The sequence below is a fragment of the Gopherus flavomarginatus genome, chromosome 6, assembly GCF_025201925.1.
Source record: "Gopherus flavomarginatus isolate rGopFla2 chromosome 6, rGopFla2.mat.asm, whole genome shotgun sequence".
In the NCBI taxonomy this organism is placed as follows: Eukaryota; Metazoa; Chordata; order Testudines; family Testudinidae; genus Gopherus; species Gopherus flavomarginatus.
This window is the reverse complement of record NC_066622.1, coordinates 46,211,488-46,239,080: the sequence shown is the minus strand read 5'-3', so window position 1 is coordinate 46,239,080 and position 27,593 is coordinate 46,211,488. Positions and strand designations below refer to the sequence as shown.

General features: G+C 42.8%; 1 protein-coding gene across 8 annotated transcripts in view; it reads right to left on the bottom strand.

Moving 5' to 3' along the window:
- The window catches only part of DOCK3 (dedicator of cytokinesis 3), a 603,350-nt gene that overhangs the window by 340,201 nt on the left and 235,556 nt on the right, over positions 1-27,593 (bottom strand). The gene's annotated exons all lie outside the window — the stretch shown is intronic.

Genomic DNA, 27,593 nt, shown 5'->3' with positions numbered 1-27,593 from the left:
TGGAATTCATGGAGTTTTTCTGTTTTGCTTTTAGGGGAGAGGTGGAGAAAGAGAGAATGTAGAACTGATGACTATTTTGTGTAGCAAGGAGGAGTGTTGTACTGAAGGAATGTAAAGTGTACCACTGAGACAGAACATTTTTAATAGTCAAAGGCTCTGAAATTATACACAATGCTAAGGTTTTCCGCTGATGTGGACCGGAGCAAGAAAGAACGAAATAGCAGATGACACCATCCAAACTTGTGGTATTTGTTAGTTCAGATAAAATAAAGTACAAAGATTTCCCAGAGACACAGAAGAGAGAGAGATAATTTGAATAACTAAGAGTTATGCAGTTACTTATAAAATTAATAAAACGTTAAAAGTAATAGGTTGCTTAGCTGGAAGCCATCTTAGAATAGGTATAATGTAACAGGACAGTTTATTAGGAAAGTGTGAATTGAATTATTAATTTGCCAAATTATGTAAATATCAGCAATATTTGGTGACCCAAATATTTTAGAATATTTTTGTTTGACGTTTGTGTTAGTCAAACATTCAGCCATATGAGAGTGGTAGGACATAGCTAAGAGAACTGATAGCAACTAGTTTGGCAACTGAATATTCAAGCAATACAAATATTAGTCAACTATAATTGAAAATATATGGCACCCAGAAACAACGAGGAGTTAGGGGAATGTGAAGGTAGAATGCTGCCTGTGTTCCAACTCAGAAGATGGTCAAGGGATGTGAGGCAGGGAAACAGCAAAAATGGAATAACGGTCACTGAAGAGCAAGAAAGAGAAAGCAGAAGAAGAAATAGAAAGGTAGTGGGAACCATCAATAAATGAAGTTTGGGGGTGGGAGAGTTGGTGTCAAGGGGAGTACAGAGAAACTGTATCAAATAGGGCAGGGGAAGATAGATTCAGAAGGAGCTACAGAGAAATCAGCTTCAGGTAGAGAAGGAAAACAGCTGCAGCAGAAGGGAGAAAACAGGGGCTGTCGGAAAATCTATGTAGTGGAGAAACTGCCTCAGTGGAAGCCAGAGCTGATTGAGAGATCAGATTTATGTATTGTTTAAAATGAATAAGTAATTACATATTTTAAGTAAGCATCAAAAGCTGTATGGCATCAAATGATGGGCAATTTCTACACAAAGCAAATTCACTAAGTATGTGTTTACCAGGACAACTGAAGGCTCAGGGAGAGCAAAGACAGTAACTGTTCATGAAGATACAAAAAGTACTTTTTAAACTAGAATGTATATTATTTCAAGACCTGCACAAAACATCTTAAAAGCATATAAATATACATTATCCCATTGGTTGACATGAGAGTTAAGACAAAAAAAGGAGGAATGAAAATGGAAGGTTTTAGGAGGAAATGAAAAGTATGATACGGAATGCATCGTCCGAGGGGCGGAAAACGGGCCAGGGAGCAAGTACCAAGTGAGAACCAAAAAATAAAGACACCAGGACCTCTTTGATGAAGTGTTCCTCACACAGGCTTCTCTGGAGTGAGGATGTCTTGCAACATCTCCCAGAATACAGAGAAATTGCTTAGTTTGCCTCTTCAGAATCCTTTCTATCTTACTACTTAGTACTTTTAATCATGAATGGTATTTTATAAACATAAAACTAATTCACACAATGCTGTTATGAGGCAAGATTGTACTATTATTATCCTCCCTTGTACAAATAAATAAATGCAGACAGAGAGGGCAAGTCCCAAACCCATAGAGAAAGTTAATGTAAGTGCCAGGATTAAAACTTGGGAGTTCTTAGTTCCCAGTCATCTGCTTAGGTCACATAACTCTTCATTAACTATACAATATTACTCATTTCGATATTCAGTAAGTGCTAGTATTGCAACTGCCAGTGCGTAAAATAATTTTCATATAAGTGAAGAGCAGGGAAAGACCATGAATTTCAAAGCAGGGTTTAATTTCACTCAGACCACAGTGTAAAAGACTATATTTTCCACTAGCAATTCTCGCTGAATTGCAACTGTTGGCCATTTGTGTTCTTTCTAGTTGTTTCCAGCTATTTACTGCTATGATTGAAGTGATTTAAAAAAAAATAGTTGTAATGCATGTTATAAGGAAAAATAACCTTTTACTATCAAGTAATGCAAGCCTTTACTTGTTAATTCCTATGGTCCCATTTCAAGTCCCATATTACTGATGTCTCCTTCTTCCCTACTCTGTTTCTAAGTATAAGGAATAACACTCCTATCTTTAAAGGATAAGAAAGTAAGTATCTCTCAGTATTATAATGGGGAGAGTGATTGTACTCAGAAGTGTGGCTGCACTGAGTCTATCACGTAAATAGATGTCTAATTCACAATCAGAAGGAGCATCTGGTTTTCCGAATGAATGTCTTTTCTATCTCCTTTTCTGTGGCCAACTGGTTACCACTTCTCTCTGCATGGTCCTTTTTATATTTACGGCCAGACTGCTCCCTCAGTTAAACCTTTGACCTTTCCCAGAGTGCAGGAAAAGGCAAGAGAGAAGCTTCCGCCTGACCTGTCCCATTGGCCCGGAGCAGCAAACTGTGGCTACTGGGAGCTACGATCGGCCGAACCTGTGGACACGGCAGGTACACAAACCAGCCCGGCCCACCAGGGGCTTTCCCTGCTCAAGTAGCAGAACAAGTTTGGAAATCACAGATTTAGGTTAATCTTTCTATCTACCCAATGGGACTCAGTGCTCAGTATAGAAGATACCATCAGAGATGCTTAGTTTTGCAGTTCTCAAACTGTGGATTTGTGTCTCCAGAGATAACATATAGAGATAAGATAATATATAGAGGTGAGAAATAACAGACCTCAACCCTATTGTCCCTCTGCAAATTTGTGTACACAGAGTCAATCCCTTACCTTTCTTTAAAAGTGCAAAGTTTCAAAAAGTTCAATGAATAGAAGATTATTGGGGGCAGAATAGATCTGGTCAAAGAGAAGAAGTTTGGAGATAAATGGGAGAAGGGAGGGACAGGCAGTAGAAACAAAAGTGAAACTGTTTGAGCAGCACATTCCAAAAGTCTTGAGGTCTTTCTGAGTGGGGCCTTCATTGATTTAAGACCTACCATACAATTCTCTCACTAGAAGGAAAAACTTACAATTGCAGCAGGCTGTGAAAGAGATCCAGTTTGGGAATATTTTAATGAAGTTCCCCTACCTGTGGGTAAGACAGGCATGTGTGCATAATAGAAACAGTGCAACAAAGAAATGCAAGGCCTGCTTGCCAGAATGAAACAACATCATGAGAAGTGTTCCTTCTCAGAAGGAAGCTGTGTTGAAGATGATGAAAGGAACACGTTTGAACATGCAGGATCTTCAGGCTGATAAAATTTTTTTATTTCATACTTCTTTCTTAAGGACTGTCTGTCTTCCTTCTGATCTATTCTTAAATTCTCATGTTTGAGCAAAAAATACAGTTGTTACTCTATGGTACTATCATTTTAGATGAAGTTGAGATAAAAAATAAATAGCTGAAATAGGCAGATCTTCCTTTTACACTTTCACCTTTTAAATAGTACTGAGTGTCAGTGAATGAAATGAGTAATACTAAATGAGCAGTATGGTAATACTAATTAAATAACTACATTGACTTATTTTGTTTAGGAGAATCCATCCTCAATATTCAGGATTCTGAAGATTATCCACCTTCTAGATCACCATCATTTTTTATAGTTTCAGAGTTATCTGCCAATTATAGTGTTTAAGTCATATCATGTATGTCACATAGCCACAGTATATCACCTGTAGCAAAAAGAAAAATAAAATTCCATCATCCAGAAACAACCATCAATAAGTTTGTGATAAGAAACAGCAGATTACAAAAAGAGGTAATTGATGAAAAAATTGCCCGGTTTGTTTATGCAACAAACTCTCCTTTTCGTATGATTGAGAACCAACACTTCATTAACATGGTTCAGTCATTAAGACCAGGATACGGTCCACCCAATAGAGCAGATGTCACATGCAAATCACTGGATGAAGTGTATGAAAGAGAAATTGAGCAGTGTGCAAAAGGTCTAGAGGGTGAAATTGTTAACCTGAGTCTTGATGGGTGGAGCAATGTCCACAATGATCCTGTTGTATGTGCTCGTGTGACAACAGAAGAAGGAAATGTCTTCCTTACAGAAACAATTCATACATCAGGAAATGCATACACAGCAGAATACTTACAAGAGGTAGCAGTAAAAGCTATAACAAACCTTGAAAAAAAATTCAAATGTCTAGTATGCAGCTTGGTCACAGACAACGCTGCAAATATATCCAAGATGAGAAGAAATTATTCAGAAGAGAGTCCCAAGTTAATAACCTACAGTTGCAGTGCTCATTTGATGCACCTCCAAGCCAAAGACTTCAGAATTCCAGAAATAAAGGCTAATGTTGCTGAAATAGCAAAATACTTCCATAACAACCACTTTGAAGCAGCTGCTCTGAAAAAAACTGGGTGCAGCCAAGCTAACTCTCCCACAAGATGTGCGATGGAACTCAGTAGTGGACTGTTTTGAGCACTATATCAAGAACTGGCCTAATCTGATGACAGTCTGTGAACAAAATTGTGAAAAAAATAGATGGCACTGTCACAGCTTCTCAACATTCGGCTTAAGAGAAATGTTGAACACACGCTAGTACCCTGAAGCCTATTTCTGTAGCCTTGAACAAAATGCAGAGAAATAGCTGTTTTATTGCTGACATTGTTGAAATTTGGAAGGAACTGAGTGAGATCTTAAAAAGAGAAATATGCAATGACATAGTTACATTACAAGCATTGAAAGAACGAATGGGACAAGCACTATCTCCAGCTCATTTTCTTGCAAATACTCTCAATACTCGGTACCAGGGTCAAACCTTAACTGCTCAAGAAGAGGGGTTGGCTATGATATGGACATCCAGCAATCACCCCTCTATAATGCCAACTATAATAAACTTTAGAACTAAGGGTGAACCATTCAAGAAATATATGTTTGCTGATGATGTTTTAAAGAAAGTCACATTAGTGAACTGGTGGAAGCCACTTAAGCACCTGGATTCAGAAACTGTTGAAGTGATAATTTCACTTTTAACAGCAGTAGAAAGAATATTTTCTTCCTTTGGACCAATTCATTCCAAATTAACTTCAGAGATAAGGGTGAACCATTCAAAAATATATGTTTGCTGATGATGTTTTAAAGAAAATCACACCAGTGAACTGGTGGAAGTCATGTAAGGACTTGGATTCAGAGACTGCTGAAGTGATAATCTCACTTTTAACAGCAGTAGCTTCTTATTAGCTTCTTCCGCCAGTGTAGAAAGAATATTTTCTTCCTTTGGTCTAATTCATTTGAAATTGAGAAATTGTTTGGGACCTGAAAAAGCAGGAAAGCTTGTTTTTCTTTTCCAGATTAGAACAAACAGGAAAATGAAGGTGAAGATGACTGAGTTAGCTGCAGAAGCCAATATTTTAAGTTTCTCATGTTGACCTGGTTGACAGTCGATTTAATTATTTTTTTAAAATATTTCATTTGACTATTTTAAAAACAATTTTAACAAAAACAAACCTGATTTTAAAAAACTTGGATGTTTTACTAAATTCAAAAATTCATATGCCTCTTTTGTTAAAATATTTTAAAAATCCAGAATATATAACTTTGTTGTTTTAGTTAAATAAAACAATTTAAATGTCTGTCTGGTGATGTTCTCCTCCTACTACAGCATGGCAAGAAAATCCTCCAAATATTAATGATTAACCTGTTGAATTGGAGACAGTTCACCTCCCAATGACTTCATAAATCTCTGCTTCAATTACCTTTGGTAAATGAAATAACCAAGCGATCATTCATTTTCTGATATAGCTGTAAAACTAATCTGAAAAGTTTTCAAAAGAAATTGCTTTAAAAATGTATAGTGTGTACATTCTAAAAATGAAACCTACAACTATCTCTGAGTTGTGAAGAATATGTATTAAGGTTATAACAACCAACAAGAATGCACTTTTATGTAGAAATCCATGATTAAATCAAGTCTTCCTGACTAATGATTTAAATCAATTTGATTTAAATCAAATCCATCCAGAGAGGAACTTGAGCCAAGAACGCCACTGAAGATGTCTGCACCCTTGTGTAGTGTGCTGTCAGTGCGGGGGCAGGTATCTTTGACAAATCAAATCCCATCCAGACACAGGACATGATACAAGAAGAGATCCTTTGGAATGAGACTGGAAGCCCCTTCATATACTGGCAATTGCAGTGAAGAGTTGCGTTGATTTTCAAAATGGCTTTGTTCTTTCAATGTAGAATGCTAATGCTTGTCTGACATCCAGGGAGTGGAGCATACGTTCCCTGTTGCTAGTGTGCAGCTTAGGAAAGAACATAGGAAGAAAAATGTCCTGGTTCACATGGAATTGCGAAATTACTTTCGGGAGGAAGGCTGGGTGCAGTTGCAACTGCATCTTGTCCTTAAAGAAGACTGTGTACAGGGGTTCCTGGGTTAAGGCCCTAAGCTCAGACGCCTGCCTAGCTGAAGTTATAGTTACCAAGAACACTAATTTCCAGGAAAGATAAAGGAGGGAGGCTGTTACTAAGGGTTTGAAAGAAGGTCCCATCAATCTAGAGAGCACAAGGTTAAGATCCCATGAGGGAGCTGGCTGTTTTACTTGAGTGTACATTCTATCTAATCCCTTGAGGAAACAGCCCACCATGGGGTTTGCGAAAACTCAGTGACCAGCCAAACTGAGATGGAAAGCTGAGATAGCGACCAGGTGCACTTTTATTGATGATACCGGCAGACCCTGCTGTTTTAGATGCAGCAAATAGTCCAGGATAAAGGGAATTGATGACTGTAAAGGTGGAGTGCTTTGGTAATGCTCAAATGGCATGTTCCTTTTCCACTTGGCCAGATAGGTGGCCCTAGTGGATGGTTTCCTGCTGCAAAGAAGGACCTCTCTAACAGGGTCTGAGCATGTGAGCTCTGAGGGGTCAGCCATGGAGTTTCCATGCTGTGAGATGGAGAGACTGCAGATTGGGATGCTGGAGGTAGCTGTGGTCCTGGGTGATCAACTCTGGGACCAGTGGCAGGGTTATTGGCATGTGCACTGACAGGTCTAGAAGGGTGGTAAACCAATGCTGGTGAGGCCATGCTGATGCTATTAAGATCAATGATACTCCCTTCTGACTCTGAGCAGTATTTTGTGCACAAGCGGGAAGGGTGGAAAAGTGTATAGTAGATAGGTCCTTCCAAGAGAGGAGAAAACTGCGAATGAGCCTGGGCTGTGATTCAAGAAGGAGCAAAACTGGTGACATTTCCTGTTGTTCTTTGTCACAAATAAATCTATTTGAGGAAACCCCCAACACTGGAAGATGTTGATCACAAAGTCCAGGCAGAAGGACCACTCATGATTGTAAAATGACCTGCTGAAACGATCGGCCAGTTCATTCTGGGAACCTGGAAAGTATGATGCCTCTAGATGTATTGAATGGGTGATGCAGAAGTCCCAAAGCTTGAGAGCTTTCTGGAACAGGCAAGAGAAGTGAGCATCACCCTGTCTGTTTAAATGGAACAGTGCTGTGGTGTTGTCAGTCAATTCCGATACACATCTGCCCTCCAGATGGGCCTGGAATGTCTGGCAAGCAAGGCAGACCGCTTTTAGCTCCCTGACGCTGATAAAAGCAGCAAAGAATCCTGTGGCACCTTATAGACTAACAGACGTTTTGAAGCATGCGCTTTCATGGGTGAATACTCACTTAATCGGATGCATGTAGTGGAGATTTCCAGGGGCAGGTATATATATGCAAACAAGAAGCAAGCTAGAGATAACAAGGTTAGTTCAATCAGGGAGGATGAGGCCCTGTTCTAGCAGTTGAGGTGTGAAAACCAATGGAGGAGAAACTGGTTTTGTAGTTGGCAAGCCATTCACAGTCTTTGTTTAATCCTGAGCTGATGGTGTCAAATTTGCAGATGAACTGAAGCTCAGCAGTTTCTCTTTGAAGTCTGGTCCTGAAGTTTTTTTGCTGCAGGATGGCCACCTTAAGATCTGCTACTGTGTGGCCAGGGAGGTTGAAGTGTCCTCCTACAGGTTTTTGTATATTGCCATTCCTAATATCTGATTTGTGTCCATTTATCCTCTTCCGTAGAGACTGTCCAGTTTGGCCGATGTACATAGCAGAGGGGCATTGCTGGCATATGATGGCGTACATTACACTGGTGGACGTGCAGGTGAATGAACCGGTGATGGTGTGGCTGATCTGGTTAGGTCTTGTGATGGTGTCGCTGGTGTAGATATGTGGGCAGAGTTGGCATAAAGGTTTGTTGCATGGATTGGTTCCTGAGCTAGAGATACTATGGTGCGGTGTGCAGTTACTGGTGAGAATATGCTTCAGGTTGGCAGGTTGTCTGTGGGCGAGGACTGGCCTGCCACCCAAGGCCTGTGAAAGTGTGGGATCATTGTCCAGGATGGGTTGTAGATCCCTGATGATGCGTTGGAGGGGTTTTAGCTGGGGACTGTATGTGATGGCCAATGGAGTCCTATTGGTTTCTTTCTTGGGTTTGTCTTGCAGTAGGAGGCTTCTAGGTACATGTCTGGCTCTGTTGATCTGTTTCCTTGTTTCCTCGTGCGGGTAATGTAGATTTGAGAATGCTTGGTGGAGATTTTGTAGGTGCTGGTCTCTGTTTGAGGGTTAGAGCAGATGCGGTTGTACCTCAGTACTTGGCTGTAGACAATGGATCATGTGGTGTGCCCGGGATGGAAGCTGGAGGCATGAAGGTAGGCATAGCGGTCAGTAGGTTTTTGGTATAAGGTGGTGTTAATGTGACCATCACTTATTTGCACCGTGGTGTCTAGGAAGTGGACCTCCCGCGTAGATTGGTCCAGGCTGAGGCTGATGGTGGGGTGGAAGCTGTTGAAATCATGGTCGAATTTTTCCAGAGTCTCCTTCCCATGGGTCCAGATGATGAAGATGTCATCAGTGTAGCGTAGGTAGAGAAGGGGCGTGAGTGGACGAGAGCTGAGGAAGCGTTGTTCCAGGTCGGCCATAAAAATATTGGCATATTGTGGGGCCATGCGGGTGCCTATAGCGGTGCCACTGATCTGGAGATATGTATTGTCATCAAATTTGAAATAGTTGTGTGTGAGGATAAAGGCACAGAGCTCGGCAACCAGTTGTGCTGTGGCATCATCAGGGATACTGTTCCTGACAGCTTGCATTCCATCTGTGTGTGGGATGTTTGTGTAGAGAGCCTCTACATCCATGGTGGCTAGGATGGTGTTTTCTGGAAGGTCACCAATGCATTGTAGTTTCCTCAGGAAATCAGTGGTGTCACGGTGCTTCCTGCTGGGTCCCGAGTCCCTCTTGGACCCCAGTGCTCCTTTCAGACTCTGGGGTACTGTAGGGGCCAGCACCCCAGTGCCTCTTTCAGACTGCGGGGTACTGCTAGAGGCAGTACCCTGGTCTGAAAGGGGCACCAGGGTCAAAGAGGGACTTGGGACCCAGTGGCAAGCGGGACCCAAGCCTGCAGAGGGCGCTCCTGGGTCGAAGAGCTAATTCCCAGGATGACCGACAGGAGGTGCTGCAGGGGTGAGTCGCTGCCCCGTTACATTAGTGGTGGAGAATGCAGGCACGGACAGTCCACTCCTGATACAAGGGGCAGGGAAAAGGACTGTTGGACTATTGCCTGGACACTGCAGCTGGAAGGAGGGATTATGGATCCTGGGTATGCTGGGATGTTTTATGCTAAGACCCCAGGTGCCATCCCCGGCTGGGCCCCAGTGTCAGCACCATAGCGGAAGGGGGCTGATGACCTGCAGGGAATCCAGGAGGCCCAGGAGGGATTGTGGGAGGTGCAAGTGGCTCTCCAGGAAGAGTTGGGCCAGCTGGTACAGGAATAGCGGGCCTTGGTAAACCTCCTCAGGAAGGAGTTCCAGAGGAGTGGTGGAGACGGATGGGAGAGGCGGAGAGCTGGGACCAGGACCTGCGGCCGAGCGCCGGACACGTTATGCCTGTTTAAGGCGAGGACATTGTGACAGACCCAGGCCAGTGGGGTGCAGGAGTCTGGTAGAGGGCAAATATATACTGGTCACTGGATGAGTAGTTTTCTGTTCCCTGAGTGACCAGAGCAGGAGCTGCACTAGAGTAGTCAGGAACTTGCTAGAACCAATTAAGGAAGACAGGCTGATTAGAACACCTGCAGCCAATCAAGGCAGGCTAATCAGGGCACCTGGGTTTTAAAAGGAGCTCTCTCCAGTCAGATGGGGAGGAGCCAGAGGAGAGGAAGTGCATATGAGGAGCTGGGAGCAAGAGGCGCAAGGAGCCGAGAGTGAGAGGGTGTGCTGCTGGAGGACTAAGGAGTACAAATGTTATCAGACACCAGGACGAAGGTCTTGTGGTGAGGATAAAGAAGGTGATTGGAGGAGGCCTTGGGGAAGTAGCCCAGGGAGGTGTAGCTGTCACACAGCTGTTACAAGAGGCACTATAGACAGCTGCAAATCCTTAGGGCCCTGGGCTGGAACCTGGAGTAGAGGGCAGGCCCGGGTTCCCCCCAAACCTCCCAACTCCTGATCAGACACAGGAGGAATTGATCCAGACTGTGGGGGAGATCACTGAGGTGAGCAAATCTGCCAATAAGTGCAGGACCCACCAAGGTAGAGGAGGAACTTTGTCACAACATATAAAGAGGGATTGTCCCTACTGGGGCGGGGGCTGGGCGCCTCACCCAGGAGAGAGACAGGGGCAAGTCCCGGGGATAGTCCGCTGGGTGAGGGAACCTGAGCAGCTGCCAATATATTGGGCCTCTGGGCAGAAGGGCCACACGCAGTGAGCACGCCCAGGCCCAAGTTGGAGGGTCCAGGTCCACCCTGGTGGAAGAGTGGGACCTGAGAAGGACTGAGGAGCCAAGGCAGCAAAGAGGCGGGGAGCCTGAAGGGGCTGCCATATCCCAGGACACAGTAGGAGGCACTGTCCCCTCACAGGAGTTGAGGGTTGGGCGAAGGAAGTGCCTGGAGGCCCGGAAGGGGCCGCATAGGACCCGGTAAAGGTGACAGAGGCCGAGGCAGAGAAGACGGGGACCCCGAAAGATGGGGACCCAGACCATCACTAAGCCAGTCGCCAAGGGGGAAACTCAGATGGAGTGGGCCCAGCACGAGGCTGGAGTCCAGGCGGTCCAGGAAAAACAAACTAAATGGACTGAGACCCTGGAGGTGGAGGGCCTGGGGGACCCCGACCTCTGGGTGCACCTGGAGGCCACGGAGTTGGCTAGCCAGAAGGCGGAGGTGCACGCTCGGGAGATGGGCCGAGGTTGGGAAGCAGCTGAGAGGAGAGTGGCAGCCCTGGAGGGCCAACTTTGGGGAGACCAAGCCAAGAGTGAGGGTTTGGGGGGGTGTAGTGGGGTGGTCACCCGCTCCAGCCCTGGAAGGGTTAAAGCCAGCCCTGGGAGAGGGCTGAGGCTGTGAAGCAAAGCCTGGGCTGATTGGGGAAGGCAGTAACAGCAAGAGCCACGTCCCAATCAGGCTCAGCTGGTTCCTATAAGAGGTTGCGAGCCAGAAGCCCAAATACTCTCTCTGCTTGTAGAGAGAGAATGGCCTGGCTGCTAGGGAGCTGAGCAGGGTACAGGGAGTGGAGTAGGGCTGGAGGAAGGCTAGAGGAGCTGGGGAGCTCCAGCTGGAAAACTCCCAGGCTGCAGGCCTAACTGAGGGCCTAAGACAAGTACTGGGATTGCAAAGGGGCAGCCTAGCAATAGGTAGAGGCAGCAGGTCCAGACCCAACCTTGCCTATGATGAGTGGCTTACATTCTAGTCTGCCCCAGTGCGTGAGGGTGAGTTGGTGACTGGCAGTAGCCTATGACTGAGGCGAGGTGGGGGTAGTGGGTGGGTGTTCCGCTGAGTGAGGAGACTTGGAGAAACAGTGAGGGTACTGCCAGGGGGCAGCACACAGTGAAAGGTTCACTCAGGTTCCAGGAGGGACACGGGGCCAGTGGCAAAGTGAGAAACCGGCTAACAGAGGGTGTTCTAGAGGCTAATTCCCCGAGATGACAAGCAGGAGGTGCTGCCGGGTGAGTCTATGCACTGTTACAGAGCCCTAAGGTAAGGGTGAAGAAGGCATTAAGAGAAAGAAGCGGGAGAACTGTGGGGAAGTGGATCAGGGAAGTGTAGCAGCCCTGGCAGTGAAAGGTTGGCTGCCAATAGCTGCTGCCATTAGGGTCCCTGGGCCGGAACCCGGAGTAGAGGGCGGGCCCGAGTTCCCCACAACCTGCCACTACAGAAACACCTCCTGGAAGGGAAGACAGACCCCTGTCAGGACAGGAGGCTAAACTGTTCTTGAACAATCCCGTAGGGACAGCAGAGATTGGGAGTTCTCTCACCAACTTCCTTGCTGGCTTATGATGAAAAAGGCTCAGTAGACTGTAACCCTGGCTCTAGAGAGAGAAGGGCTACATGGAGGGTCGCAATGAGCCTCTGAGGCTAGCATAAACCGCCTGGAAGCACGGGTCCCATGGGAGACAAGGTTGGAGCTTTGCCACAGCTAGCACATATTTATTGAAATGCTCCTAAACTCAATATCTGAGTTCTTAACTGGTACTTTGTCCTTTATCATTTCAGTATGGTACAATTTTTACATAAGCACATGTCAAAAAGTAAAACAATGCTTTCACTGTATTCCCACTGTACCACGTTACTATGTCTTCCCAAAACTTTATTCTCTATTAGTCTGACTTTTTAACAGCACTGGACAGGGAAGTGGACAGAAGGTGAGAGATTTTACTCTCCTGGCTGAAACTATTTGAGAGAAACTTACTAAAATTGCATGGCCCTATTCAAAGTTATTCTATGCTAAATCAATCTGTAAGGAACTGGTATTAGTTTACCTGAACCAAAATTGAATTTTGTGTTCTTTGTTCTAGATGATAATGCACAGTTTACAGAAGATCAAGTACTTTATTATGGCATCCAATCTAACTTAGTTATGCATTTACTTTTTAAAAATATTATTTTATTACTGCCAACAATGTCAAAGAGATTAAATTCTCTTTTAGGAGCAAGTCTTGTCTACTTACTCTGATAGATATGGAGGGCCATGGACCTAGCAGAACAGGTGGAGATTATACTGTGGGGAGACCATGCTCCTTGCATGCCATAGATTTCCATAGAGGTTTTCACGACACTACTTTATAGAGAGGAGATTTTTGTGATGTTTGGGGTAAAATCTGTACCCTAGGGATCTACTGGCCAACCTCTCTAACAGAGTACTAATGCTTTTTCTGCATGGCTCTTTTTTTTTTTTTTTTTTTTTTTAAGTTTGTGGTATGGTAGATGGACTTGTATCATGTTAAGAAGCTGTGACATTGCACCCCATATTCTTCATAGTTGTATGATTATGATATAATTATTATGCAATTCATATAAAAAATGTCTTGTCAGGTGTCTGGAAAAGTTACGATTTGTAGAATATGACTATCTTATTTGTATGCATGCATCATTTTTGTATCTGAAGTTATGAAAACTATGTATCTGTATTTCAAATGTGGTTACACCTGGGTAACACCCACTAGGCAAAAGGCTTCCAGTCTAGACAGCTGGTTGTGAAGGGCCTATTCAGGGTAATGTGACATTAAAAAAAAATATAGGCCTTAGGAGAAGCTTATCCTCCACATGGTGAGCCTTACTGAGAAAGCTCCAGCCAGCCTGTAAGTAATGGCTACTATGACTCATCAAGGGCATGTGACCAGGTGACATGACATGAGAAGCCGGAGAGAAGCCGCGAGGACAGAGAACACTGGCGCCCACAGCCCAGTAGCACATTCATGTTTTCAGAAGAGTGTGGCGGGCGCCAACAATTTTTCAAGGCTTATTTTGTATTTGTACATTAAATAATATGAAAAACATCATATTTAATATTACATAACATAGGAATCCAGAGAGAAGCCGCGAGGACAGAGAACACTGGCGTCCGCAGCCCTGGAGTAATCTGTCCCCAACAGGAGTGGGGCCCCAGCTTCTCTCCCCTGCTGGGCACTAGGCGGGCCCCGCACCTGCTGGGGACAGAGAACACTGGCGCCCGCAGCCTGCAGCCCTAGAGTTCTCTGTCCCTGGCAGGCATGGGGCCGTGACTTCTCTCTTGCTTAAGCCCCTGGCCCCTGACTGCCCCCCGGCAACCCGCTGCCCCTTATCCAACCCTCCCCACACTCTTACCATGGCGCTCAGAGCACCAGGACTGGCAGCCGTGCCGCCGCGCAGTCTAGAGCACCAGAGCAGGCAGCAGCTCTCACAGCAGCACTGCCCTGCAGGAGCTCGCAGCTCCACCACCCAGAGCACTGGTGGCGTGGTGAGCTGAGGCTGCGGGGGATGGGGGACAGCAGGGGAGGGGCCACCTCTGATTTAGATGGCAAACGGTTCCGGGACAGGACGGTCTCTCGCCATGTATATGTACAGTGCCTGACACTGGGGGGGGGGGGCTGATCTCAGGCACAGTCCCTAGGTGCTGCTACTCATGTACACAACAGTAATCCCCTGTAACATCACAGGACCGTTCATTACCTATAAATAGGCCCAGAGGAGCGCAGGGTACTCAGGTCAACTAGCTTCCCTGACAGACTGCAACTTGTTCCTGGCTTGAATTGTCCAGCAGACGATATGGCAAAGTGGTAGAAGACTCAGGCTGGGGGCCTGCCAACCCTGTCTCTATCCATATGAATTCAGTGGGTGCTGACCAGCACAGAGAGACCTGTCCGAGCACACAGAACAGACAGACAAAGCCTGTATTTGGGGAAGGTAGGGCTCCAAGTGGCCCTCCCTAAATGTTTGTTTAAATCACTTGGTGGTGGCAGCATTACTTAATCCAAGGTATAAGAGAGAAATTGTGCCTTGGGGAGTTTTTAACCTAAACTGGTTGAAATAAGATTAGAGGGTATTTCATGCAGATCCCCATGTCTGTACCCTAGAGTACAGAGCTGGGAAGGAACCTTGACAGTTGGTAAGAAACTCAGTCATGCCTGGACATGTGACTTGCCCATGTGACTTCAAAACTCAATCGTGGAGCTGCACTTTGCATAGCAGAAAGGAGGGGGCTCCACCTACAAGAGAAAGTCTACTTAAATTCCTGGGTGACCCCTCCATTTTGTCTTCAGCTGGGTAAAGAGATAGCCTCTCCACCCACAAGGATACCTGAAATAAACTGGAACAAAGGACAGTAACTATAGGAGGTGTGAGTGATTGCTGGACCCAGACTAGAAGGAGATTAGTCTGTAAAAGGAAGCTTAGTGGAATTCCTCTAAGGATGAGGTTTTTATCTGTGCTCAGTTTTCTTACTGTATTAGACTCAGACTTGCATATTTTATTTTACTTGGTAATTCACTTTGTTCTGTCTGCTATTACTTTGAACCACTTAAATCCTACTTTCTGTATTTAATAAAATCACTTTTTACTTATTAATTAACCCAGAGTATGTATTAATATCGGGGGTGGGGGGAGGAAACAGCTGTGCATACCTCTCTATCAGTGTTACAGAGGTCGAAAAGTTTGAGTTTACCCTGTATAATCTTTATACAGGGTAAAATGGATTTATTTGGGGTTTGGACCCCACTGGGAGTTGGGCATCTGAATGTTAGAGACAGGAACACTTCCGTAAGTTGCTTTCAGTTTAAGCCTACAGCTGTTAGGTTCAGAGCCTGGGTCGGAGCTGGAGCAGACTGGTGTGTCTGGCTCAACAAGACAGGGTGCTGGAGTCCCAGGCTGCCAGGGAAAGCAGGGGAAGAAGTAATCTTGGCACATTGGCTGGCAGTTCCCAAGGGGGTTTCTGTGATCCAACCCATCACAAACAGAGCCTGGTGAGGCTGGTTGTGTCTCCAACAGAGCAGGAAAAGCAGGGCCAGCCCAGTTGTGTGTCTTAGAAGGGTGCAGCAGTTCTCTTGGTTCTCAGACTGCACCCCAGGGGTGAAAACCTGTCACACAGTCCACTTCACCTTAAATGGTCCCTTGAAATGTGTTAACTACTTACGCTAAACAATCTATTCCACCTTGTATTTAGCTGTGATGCTCTGAGTACATTTCCAGACCTAATAAAAAGTTCAGTGTAAGTTCAAAAGCTTGTCTCTCTCACCAACAGAAGTCAGACCAATGAAAGATATTGCCTCACCAACTATGTCTCATTTGTACTATGTAGATATCCAGGCAATTTGCCTGGCAATTTACTGAGCCAGACTCATTATCCATCTCCTCAGCCATACTAATTTTGAATGCCAAATTCACATTTCTATTCTTCTGACCTCTCTCATGAATTATAGGGCTAGATTGGGATAGCCATCCTCAGGTTGGAAAACTTTATACTATAAGTAGCCTCACTAAAATTAGTGGAACTAGCTATAGAGTGAGGTACAACTTAATATAAAGGTATGAATATCCAGCCCATCATGAGTATTCTGAGATGATCAGTAGTGATCTACAGGTTTCTGCAAAGTTCTTCTATATAACTCCAGAATAAGGTCTTCCTACATTTTTACATGATTTGGGGAGCTGATTTATTTTGAAGCCTCTTCAAATGTTCCTTCTGCAGCAATGATGCAGAAAATATGGACTTTATTAACAACAATATTATAGACATCCACACACAGGCTGCAATCTTGTCAAAACTTACATCTAAGCCTTTAAAAGATATAGAAGAGCAGAAACTACAGAGGAGATGTAGGTTGCTACACTATAACAGCTAATTAGCTAGACCTAATCCCAAATTCTTATTAAGCTGTGAAGTTACTTCCTCATCTGTGCCTATAAATTGGTAATAGAGATGCCATAGATCAAGCTATACTAGTTGATACAGTATGACAAGATATAATGTTTTTAGTAGATAAAGAAATCTAACAGGTGTCAATTCAGATTTAAGAAATGATATTAGAAAATTAAAGCTATGCTACAGGCATTATGTCATAGACTCCTTCAAGTTTGAGGATTTTTCATCCCTCATATTCAGTATTCATCATAAAATACTGCAAATACTTCAGAGCATGATGTCTATCTGAAATAGAAAATCCGATCAACATATATAACTAAAAGTAATAGCTAACAAAATACTCGTTTTGTATTGAAGAAGCTGATCCATTCAAGTGGTATGTTGAGGATACAAAGTGAGGTGTAAATCTTTTAAGTGAACCAACAAAAATGTTATAAGGCCCTAAGACCTGATCAAGCATATGACTAACAGTTGCACAGAGAGCGTTTCACATATGAAGTAATCTTACCACCCTTATCACTGTGGTATATGGAATAATCAAGCACTGGTATGGAGATGTGCACAGCTGTTTTGACTGACCTACTGTTGACTGGCATACCAAACGAGTCAAATACTTTTATACTGCTGAATAGTGAAAACTACTAAACAAGGGCAGAACCATCATGAATTGTGAACAGACTTTACATTCTGCTCTAAATTAAAAATGGACACTACTGCAGATAGTTAAAAATGCTGATGGAAAGAGCATGGAGCTGTGCAAAGTTGGCCAAAGGATCAGAGGAGACCCACAGAAAATAATCTGCAGTCTGAAGCTAAGCTGGCAGCTGTTCACTGTATGGTCCAAAATGTCTCTACATAAACTAGTATGGGACAAGATGTTCTACATGAAGATACTGGAATTTTCCAGACGAAGTAGGTGAGTGGCAGACACCACTGACTTAATGTACCCCCTCTAAACACATGCACATCATTTGAAAGCTTATGTGTACTTAAAGAGAGACATGATATGGAGCTGTCAAGAGGTGCCTTTACCACAGAAATGGAGATGAACAATAACATCAACATGCTAAAACTATCATTGCAAATGAAATATTTGCATTCATTTCTGTTTCTTAATGACTGTACATATTATTTCAAGACATAAAATTGGATTTCTTTGTGACCTCAAACCATCACTACGACAATCTAAAGGGTAAAACAAAATCTAATAATCAAAATTTGCACTGATATCATTGAAATGTAATACTACTGGTGACATTTCTAGTTAACAGCATTATCATCATATTATTCATCATTATGATCTCTGTCAAGAGCCTGTGGGTAACCAAAGTCTTCATTATCTTGTAATATACACAGTGCTCTGCAGGGAAGATTGTTCAGACTACAGATACAGTTGACTGTTCAGTGCCCTCCTACCCGTACAGGCACAAATAAGGTCTTGTAGAAGCTCAGATGCCATTCATCCCTTGAAGAGTACAGGAAGTAGCTCATCATACAGGTTTTCCCATCCATATTGGAATGGGATCCAATATCTGATTTACCTACGTGCAAAGAGATCCAAATTTCTATTTGTCCAGATGGTTTTTTGATATGCTCTTCAAAACTGTCCTCACATGGTGGGAGTTTGGCTTGTGATATGACCTTTTTGATGGCCAGATTAAGGCACAAGCAATTCTGGTATTTGTGGTTCTCCTTTTCTCTCTCACTCTGTCATGCAGCACTGCTACCAACTTCCTTATTGAAGAAATTGCAACTATCCATCATTCTCTCCCAATTTGGCAAGATCTCTGAGGCAGTAAGCTTCCTTTACTTTGACAATATCAAACTTGGATTTTTTTCTCCCCAATACCAAATAGGGATGACACAGAGTCACATCTTGTTAATGTGCGTACACTGAAACTTCTCTGCATCTTGCTACAAACAGGGTTCTAGGGAAAACAATTTCTGGACTGACAGCTGCTGTAATTGTCCCTCCCTTGTCAGACTAAAATTTGGTCATCTTGACTGGGTTGAAGAAGCTTCATGTCCCCTCAGAATCAAAAGGACCTCTCACAAATCTTTCCATTTCTTCTTTGCCAACATCGGCTATTTTTTGTACATCTGATGTTCCCTGAAGTCCAACTGCTACATTGGTAAGCATTTCTGGATGTGATTCAGGGTCAACTGTGTTTGTCATGTTTTTGATGACAAGGTTATTAAATGCTGTAACACACTTTTCATCCATTTCAGTGCAGAGGCAAGGATTTTTTTGTGGACTTTGTCTTCACTATTTCTTGTTAGGTCACATCTTTCTCTCATATCTTTTGCATATTCACTCAGGACCAGTCTTTTGAGGGTCCACCTGACAAAGGATAGCATCTTTCTTGTCAGTCCTACAATCCCAGTACTGCCTTTGAGTCTTTGATGGCACATTCCAATACAAGAACTAGTAATCTGATGCACAGCAAATTCCCTTGATTCAAATGCACTGTGTATTTTTTCAGGGAGATTTCACATATCACAAATGTAGACTGATATCCACCAGGGATAGCTGGGCTTATCTGTAGTTAAGAATTATGGAAGAATGGCATGCTGTTTGCAGGTGAACTTTCCAATCACCATCTCTCTGCACGGACATTTAGATCTGCACAACCTGGAGAAAACGATCCCAGAACTTGAATGTAGGAGACTAGGCATGCCCCCATGTCTGAAGTTCCTCCCATAATGGTAGCATATACTCAGTTATATCATCATCAAACTCTTTAAGGAGTCAGTGTCTTCAAACTTAAACACCTTTTGAGTGCTAGCCAACATTTACCAGACAAATGCTGGAACTACATGAGTACCTCTCCCTGCTCATACACTGAACAAATGAATAAAGTTTCAGAACATTCAGGGCATGGATGTTAAAGTCAAGCCACATGGAGCACAACAGAATTGTTTACCAGCAAGCATTTGAGCTGCAGTACAAGATGCATTCATATCAGAATCAACAAGAAGGAGAAGAAGAGGAGGAAACTATTTAACTACACTATACTCGAGTCTAAAAAGGAGAAAATAAAGAAAACAAACACTTGCAATATATTCTCAGAAATGATGCAGTAGCAAAAGGAGCTGAGGACACAAAAGATTCCGACTTGGACCATGCAGCAGTAAGAAGGGACTGGAGAAGTGTTTGTCTGCACCATCCCTTACACCTTTAGTTCAGAGCATGAGGAAAGCTATGCCACATGTGGACCAACGGACAGCAATTACTAAAAAATTCTGGATTTGGGTCCATGGTGCACATGCATATCCCATGTGTGCAATATATATAGGAACCATCACCCAAAGAAGTAGTGAAAAGTTTCTTAGACAAAAAGACAAGAAGCTTTAAACTAGCTTGTAGGTTTAAATATTTTTATTTAATATTATATTGAATATCAAATATGATATGAACTTTGGTTAAAGTGACACAAGAGATTACAGTACTGGTTAAGTTCCAGATAAATTAGAATAGTTTCAAACCCTTAATCTTGCCGTTTTTAGATTGTAAGATCTTCAAGGCTCACACTGTCTTTTACTATGCGTTTATACAGTGCCTAGCACAATAGACCTGTTCTTTCAGTTTAGATGATACTGTAAAACAAAGCAATAGTTATTGTCTAAGCAACTGGGGGCCCAACAATCCCCCCTAGAATGTGAATATTAGCACCAAGTGGCAAATATACCCCTCAATTAAAGTGACAAAAATAAATCTTCACCATGTCCCCTAGCTGATTCCCCCAACCTACCTATATAACCTCAGTCTTATCTAGGTCCACCATCTTATCTATCCAGCTTATCTTGACCCATTTCTACTAAATAAGGTCTTTAACAGCAGTGGATGGACTGAATAAAATAAAAAAAAAAAACAAGGAGTCATAAGCATACTGAAAACACCAGAGCTCATGCTACCTCACTAATCCTCTCATCTACTGAACAAGAGAGGGGGCAAGAGGCCCCTAAGGAACTCCAAATGAGAGTACCCTTGCAGCAAAAGAGCAACTGTCCGAAATTATCACCTGGGATCTCTCAGAGAGAGAAAACCAAAGTCACTGAAGGTCAACCTTTCTTCTACCCCCGCATATGCGGGTGAGTCAACAACACCTTGTGATCAACAATATCAAAGGTAGTGGATAGATCTCACAATATCAATATGGACATCTGATATATATCTATGGCAGAAGGTGATAATGTACCAATGCTGCCAATGCAGTTTCCATGCCATACTCAGATTTGTAACCAGACTGACAAGCATCAAGGAGATCTGAGGCAATCAGATATGTTAAGAGGTGTCCATTATAACATTAACAATTCTAAATAGAAAGGAAAGATCAGCTACTGGACAATGGTTAGCCAGATTGTGAATATCAAACATTTTTTTGAGTGATAGTTGTACAACACCTTCCTTAAAGAATCCAGCGACCTGATCTTCCTCGAGGAGATTTTGACAGTATCCTGTTCTTCCCTAATGGCCTTAACCAGCCAGGAAGGATTTGGACCCTAAGCATATGTAGTAACTAAGGCCACAAAATTATGCGTTACTACTATTTAAGAACTGCCCCCAGATTAAGGCATTTGAGAAAAAAGAAACAATGGAGGTCTAAAAGAATAAAACCCCACAAGGTCTAGCTTTCTTCAAGTGTGAGGAAACTTAGAGTTGCTGCAGCCTTTCACAAGTGTGTATTGCTTGTGCAGCTAAACAGACACCCCTTTTTTCCTGTCTGTGAATAGGTAAATGAATTAAAAATCATTCAAATTAATATATTATATGATGTCCCAAATAGAGCAGTAAAATGGGGAATGTGATGGAATCTAATATGATTAAAATGTATATAAAAACAAAGTGAACTATAAGTGATACAGCTATGAGCAATATATTGACGGGCAGAGCTTACATCACGGGTAATCCTCTTAGGTAAGAAATGGGTTGCATTCATATTGATTGCTTTTACTCTAAGTGACAAAGTGAAGAAGTAAGACTAAAGTTTGCAATCAATCATGCTTATGGTATAAAGTTAGTGAAATACAACTATGCCGAAAGAGGCAGTAAATAAAAGGAACTAAAACAAATTAGATACAATTAACTTAGGTTTAAACAGAGACTTGGAATGGCTGGGTCATTACACTAATTGAATTTATTTCCCTATGTTAAGTTCTCCTCACACCTTCTATGGGTCATCTCAATTATCACTTCAAAGGTTTTTTTTCTCCTGCTGATGATAGCTCATCTCAATTGATTGGACTCTTGCAGTTGGTATGCGTACTTCCACCTTTTCATGTTCTGTAAACCTGAACAGTCACCAGTCTTGTACTGTACACACTCCAATGATTAGTCTTCCTCTTCCCCTGACAACACTATTATTGAGTCGTCAGGGCTTGATGTCAATCCAGGAGACGATGGGCCAGGCTTGGGTGACAGAGAGCGAGTCGTAGACGAAGTGGTTGGCTCTGGCTCAGCTTGAGAAGTTGATTGTGTAGGCTCTGCTGCTGCTGGTTGTTTTTTCTTTAAAAACATGGTGATTGGCAACTGTTGCTGTTGTCTCTTGAGCTCCTCAAACATTTCTTTGTATGGTCTCAAATCATCCATAACACTATGTGTGATTATGAGGCTTCGTTATATAGAGGGATCATATTCAGAAATTAAATCATTCAAGTGTTTTGCTGCTTGGAACACTTCAGAAAATTTATGAAGATTCCAAGTTGCTGGCTTCTCCTGTTCGTCATCATCTTCGTCTTCTGTAGATGATTTTATCAGTTCCTCTAACTCTTCGTTAGTCAATGTTTCTTTATGGCCCTCAATTAATTCCTCAATTTCTTCCTCGAGGATGTTGACGAAGCCATCACCACCCACTGGCCTGGCCACATGAACAATGAGTTGCACTTCTTTATCAATGGTCGGGAAACCCTTAAAATCACTCACACAGTCTTCCCATAGGTTTCACCAACATGCATTGACTGTTTCAGGCTTGACTACATCCATTGCCTGTTTAATATAAGTGATGCAATCAGCAATGTTGAAGGACTTCCAACACTCCATCACATTAACATTGAGATCAGCATTCATAGCAGTAAGGATCCGTGAGAATGTAAGCCTCATGTACGTGGCCTTGAAACAGCTAATGACGCCTTGGTCGAGAGGTTGAAGGATGGAGGTGGTATTGGGGGGGAGAAAGACGACTTCAACATTGTTATGCGCAAACCAGAGTGTGGCAGGATGGCCAGGAGCATTGTCTACAATCAGCAACACTTTAAAGTCAAGTCCTTTTTCTTCAAGGTACTGTCTGACCTCCAGAATGAAACATTTGTGGAATCAATCCAGAAATAATGCTGCTGTCACCCAAGCCTTTTTATTTGATTGCCAGAACACAGGCAGGAGATTTTTGTTCTTACCTTTTAATGCACGGGGATTTGCAGCCCTGTAGAGCAAGCTCGGCTTTATTAAATGCTCAGCCACATTGCCATAAAGCAACACAGTCACACGGTCTTTAGCTGCTTTGAAGCCAGGGGCTTGTCTTTCTGATTTTGAAACCTAAGTGCAGGTGGGCATTTTTTCCAGAAGAGCCCAGTCTCGTCAGCATTAAAAACTTGTTGTGAAAGATAGCCCCTTTCCTCTATGATTTTCTTTAATTGTTCGGGGTAGGCTTTTGCTGCGTCCTCATGGGCAGATGCAGCTTCACCAGTAGTCTGCACATTTTTGAGGTTGAAGCAGTTCCTAAAACTCTTAAGCCAGTCTTGGCTGGCTTTGAATTCCCTCTTATCAGAAGGCTGTCCCTCTTCGGTGGGAGGTTTGAACAGCACATAGATGCTAAGAGCCTTTTCCTGCAACATGTTTCCGTTGATAGGCACACGTTTACGGTTCGTGTCTTCCAGCCATAAGTTTAATGCCTTTTCAGTCTTCACTAAAGTCTTATCACACACTTGGCTCGTCACCTTAGCAGTTACTGGAGCACTTGATGCCACGGCTTGACGAATTTCTGTCTCTCGAATCTTGATGGCACAGATGCTAGATTAGTTGCGGCCGTATTTACGCGCCACATTGGTGATGGACATAAAGTCTCTCAATAAGTCCAACACGGCCAGTTTTAGCTCCAGCGTTGGAGCACATTGCTGTTTCTTTGGTTGAGCACCAGAAGAAGTAGGTGGCTTGCGTTTAGAGGCCATGTTATACAGCACGAAAATACGTACTGTCTTTTTAAACAGTACAGGCACAGCAGAATCTCACTCAGCATGGTGAGATGTGCACAGTATGAGAGGCACAGGGGGACTGAGTACTGTAATGGGAACAGCAGATTCTCTTCTCCCATCTCACACTCACTCCAGGGCAGATACACTATTTAAACATTTTTTTTTTGCCAATCCTCCAGGGTTACTATAGGGGAGACCCTTATCACAGGCCTAAAGATATGCTGTTGCTGTCAAGTCCCCCCCAAAAAATATTTTAGTGGGAACAGCAGATTCGCGTTTAATGCTGATGGAATCGCCTGTTTTTTTTTTTCTTTCTCCCAACCGCACAAAGCTGAAATCGCGTATGTTAAATGCGCGTAAGATGCGACAGACCTGTATAGGTTTTCTCCCCACCAGGAGGGAAGACAGCTACCTACCTGTCTCCAATGTAAATTAAGCATTATGGAATCAAAACAACGGAAGCCCCATTTCTGTATGATGGGAAGTAAACAGGCAGGGAATAACAACAGAAGCCTTCCTGCCTCTTGAAGTAGGGACAATGAACTTTAGGAAGACAGCATGACATCTACATCCCAGGAGGAGAGAGAAGCTTTGTCTGGGCTTACTTGTCAAATAATAAATTTCAAAGGTTTACTGGACTATAAATAGAATGGGGAGAGAACCCTCATAATTATCCATCACTTGAGAAATTAAAGGGGCCAGAGCTCTTGAAATCATGGAATGTTGTATCCTTCAAACAAGTGAGTTGAAGTTTTTGAGACCTGAATTTAGGTGAGAAGCCTGCTTAGGCAAAAACTGTAACTTACTGAAAATAAGTTTTAGCCTTAGAAATGTATTTTTACTTTTGTTTGCTATTAACCCTTTTTAATCTTTATTCCTTTTACTTGGTATCACTTAATCCTATGTTCTTTTGTTAAATAAACTTGTTTTACTTTTACTAAAAACCAATTCCGTCTACATCTTTCAGAGTCTCTTTTTCAACTAAGAAGAGAATAATATATTAATTTAACAAGAGGGACCAGTTGAGTTTTTGTCAGTTCATTTCAGTACTCTTCTCCATGGGAGTCCTGACACAGGTGGTCAAGGAATGTGGACATGACTAGAGTAAGTTAGGGAGGAAAAATTGACTTTTTTCTGTTTTTGGTAACTTATAATTAAAGTACAGAGTAAAATTCTGTGTAACATATCCACATCCTGGTGGAAGAAAGGTTGTTGTAAGCCTAAGGAGAGTGACATTTCCTCCAAAAAGGTCATGTGCATGCCATGCATAACATATCTGTGCACAGCACTTTGCCTTAGAACTAGGCAAGCTAAGCTTTCTACTTGTTGTTTTTCAAGAGTCGATTCTGGGATAGGGCTAGGGGTTTTTTAAAGTAATTAATTATAATTCCAGATTCAACTCAAAATTACTATAAATCCCTTTGGCTCCATAAAAAGAAGATTCACATGGTCACCTCTTTACAAAAGGACTGATAATCAGTGCACAAAATCTGAGAAAGCATCAGCAGAGAATTATATGGATTACAAGACCTAAAACAAAATTAAATCTGAATACTATAATCCTCAATTCCACAGTGTTAATCGTTTGATCAGACAGTGTCAGTTCTGGCTATTCTACAGTGTTGCCTAACAACAAAGCTGTACAGTTGTTCCACTGACCGTAACTATTTTTCAAATGGCAAAATGGTAATATTAATAATAATGCAGATGAATTACAATGTATAGACTACCTCAGATTTAATATTCACTGTACAACTTAAGCAATAAGGCCTAAAACACATTGAAAAATACAGACTCCTTCAGAAAGGAATGAATGGTAGAAGCAAATCATACATTTCTAGAATTTTTAATTATGTATATCTACAAAGAATGAAGAAGTGGGGCCACTATACACTGAGGATGGAATGGAGGTTAAGGATAACCTAGGCATGGCCCAATATCTAAATAAGTACTTTGCCTCAGTTTTTAATAAGACTAGTGAGGAGTTTAGCAATGATGGAGGGATGATAAACGGGAATGTGGATATGGAGGTGGATATTACCGCAACTGAGGTAGAGGCCAAACTTGAACAGCTTAATGGGACAAAATCAGAGGGCCCGGACAATCTCCATCCGAGGATATTAAAGGAACTGGCGCATGAAATTGCGAGCCCGTTAGCGAGAATTTTTAAGCAATCGATAAACTCGGGGGTTGTGCCGTACGACTGGAGGATTGCTAATGTAGTTCCTATTTTTAAGAAAGGGAAAAAAAGTGATCTGGGTAATTATAGGCCTGTTAGCTTGACATCTGTAGTATGTAAGGTCTTGGAAAAAATTTTAAGGCAGAAAGTAGTTAAGGACATAGCGGTCATTGGTAATTGGGACGAATTGCACCATGGATTTACTAAAGGTAGATCGTGCCAAACCAATCTGATCTCCTTCTTTGAGAAGGTGACGGATTACTTAGATAAAGGAAATGCGGTAGATATAATTTACCTCGACTTCAGTAAGGCGTTTGACACGGTTCCACATGGGGAACTGTTAGTTAAATTGGAAAAGATGGGGATGAATATGAAAGTTGTAAGGTGGATAAGGAACTGGTTAAAGGGGAGACTCCAGCGGGTCGTATTGAAGGGTGAACTGTCAGGCTGGAAGGAGGTCACTAGTGGAGTCCCTCAAGGATCGGTTTTGGGACCGATCTTATTTAACCTTTTATTACTGACCTTGGCACAAAGAGCAGGAATGTGCTAATAAAGTTTGCGGATGACACAAAGCTGGGGGGTATTGCTAACACGGAGAAGGACAGGGATACTATTCAGGAAGATCTGGACCACCTTGTAAACTGGAGTAATAGTAATAGGATGAAATACAATAGTGAAAAGTGCAAGGTCATGCACTTAGGGATTAATAATAAGAATTTTAGATATACGTTGGGGACGCATCAGTTGGAAGCGACAGAGGAGGAGAAGGACCTTGGGGTATTGGTTGACAGCAGGATGACTATGAGCCGCCAATGTGATACGGCTGTTAAAAAAGCAAATGCGATTTTAGGATGCATGAGGCGAGGTATTTCCAGCAGGGATAAGGAGGTGTTAGTACCGTTATATAAGGCGCTGCTGAGACCCCATCTGGAATATTGTGTGCAGTTCTGGTGTCCCATGTTCAAGAAGGATGAATTCAAACTGGAACAGGTCCAGAGACGGGCTACTAGGATGATCCGAGGAATGGAAAACCTGCCTTATGAAAAGAGACTCAAAGAGCTTGGCTTGTTTAGCCTGGCCAAAAGAAGGCTGCGGGGGGATATGTTTGCTCTATATAAATATATCAGGGGGGTTAACGTTAGGGAGGGAGAGGAATTATTTAAGTTTAGTACTAATGTAGGCACGAGGACGAATGGGTACAAACTGGATATTAGGAAGTTTAGACTTGAAATTAGACGAAGGTTTCTAACCATTAGGGGAGTGAAGTTCTGGAACAGCCTTCCGAGGGAAGTAGTGGGGGCAAAAGACTTATCTGGCTTTAAGACTAAGCTTGATAAGAATATGGAGGGGATGTTATGATAGGATAGTTTAATTTGGGCAATTGATCTTGGATTATCACCAGATATGTCTGCTCAATGGTCTGCGGGGAGATGTTGGATGGGATGGGAACTGAGTTACTGCAGAGAATTCCTTCTTGGGTGCTGGCTGGTGAGTCTTGCCCACATGCTCAGGGTTTAGCTGATCACCATATTTGGGGTCGGGAAGGA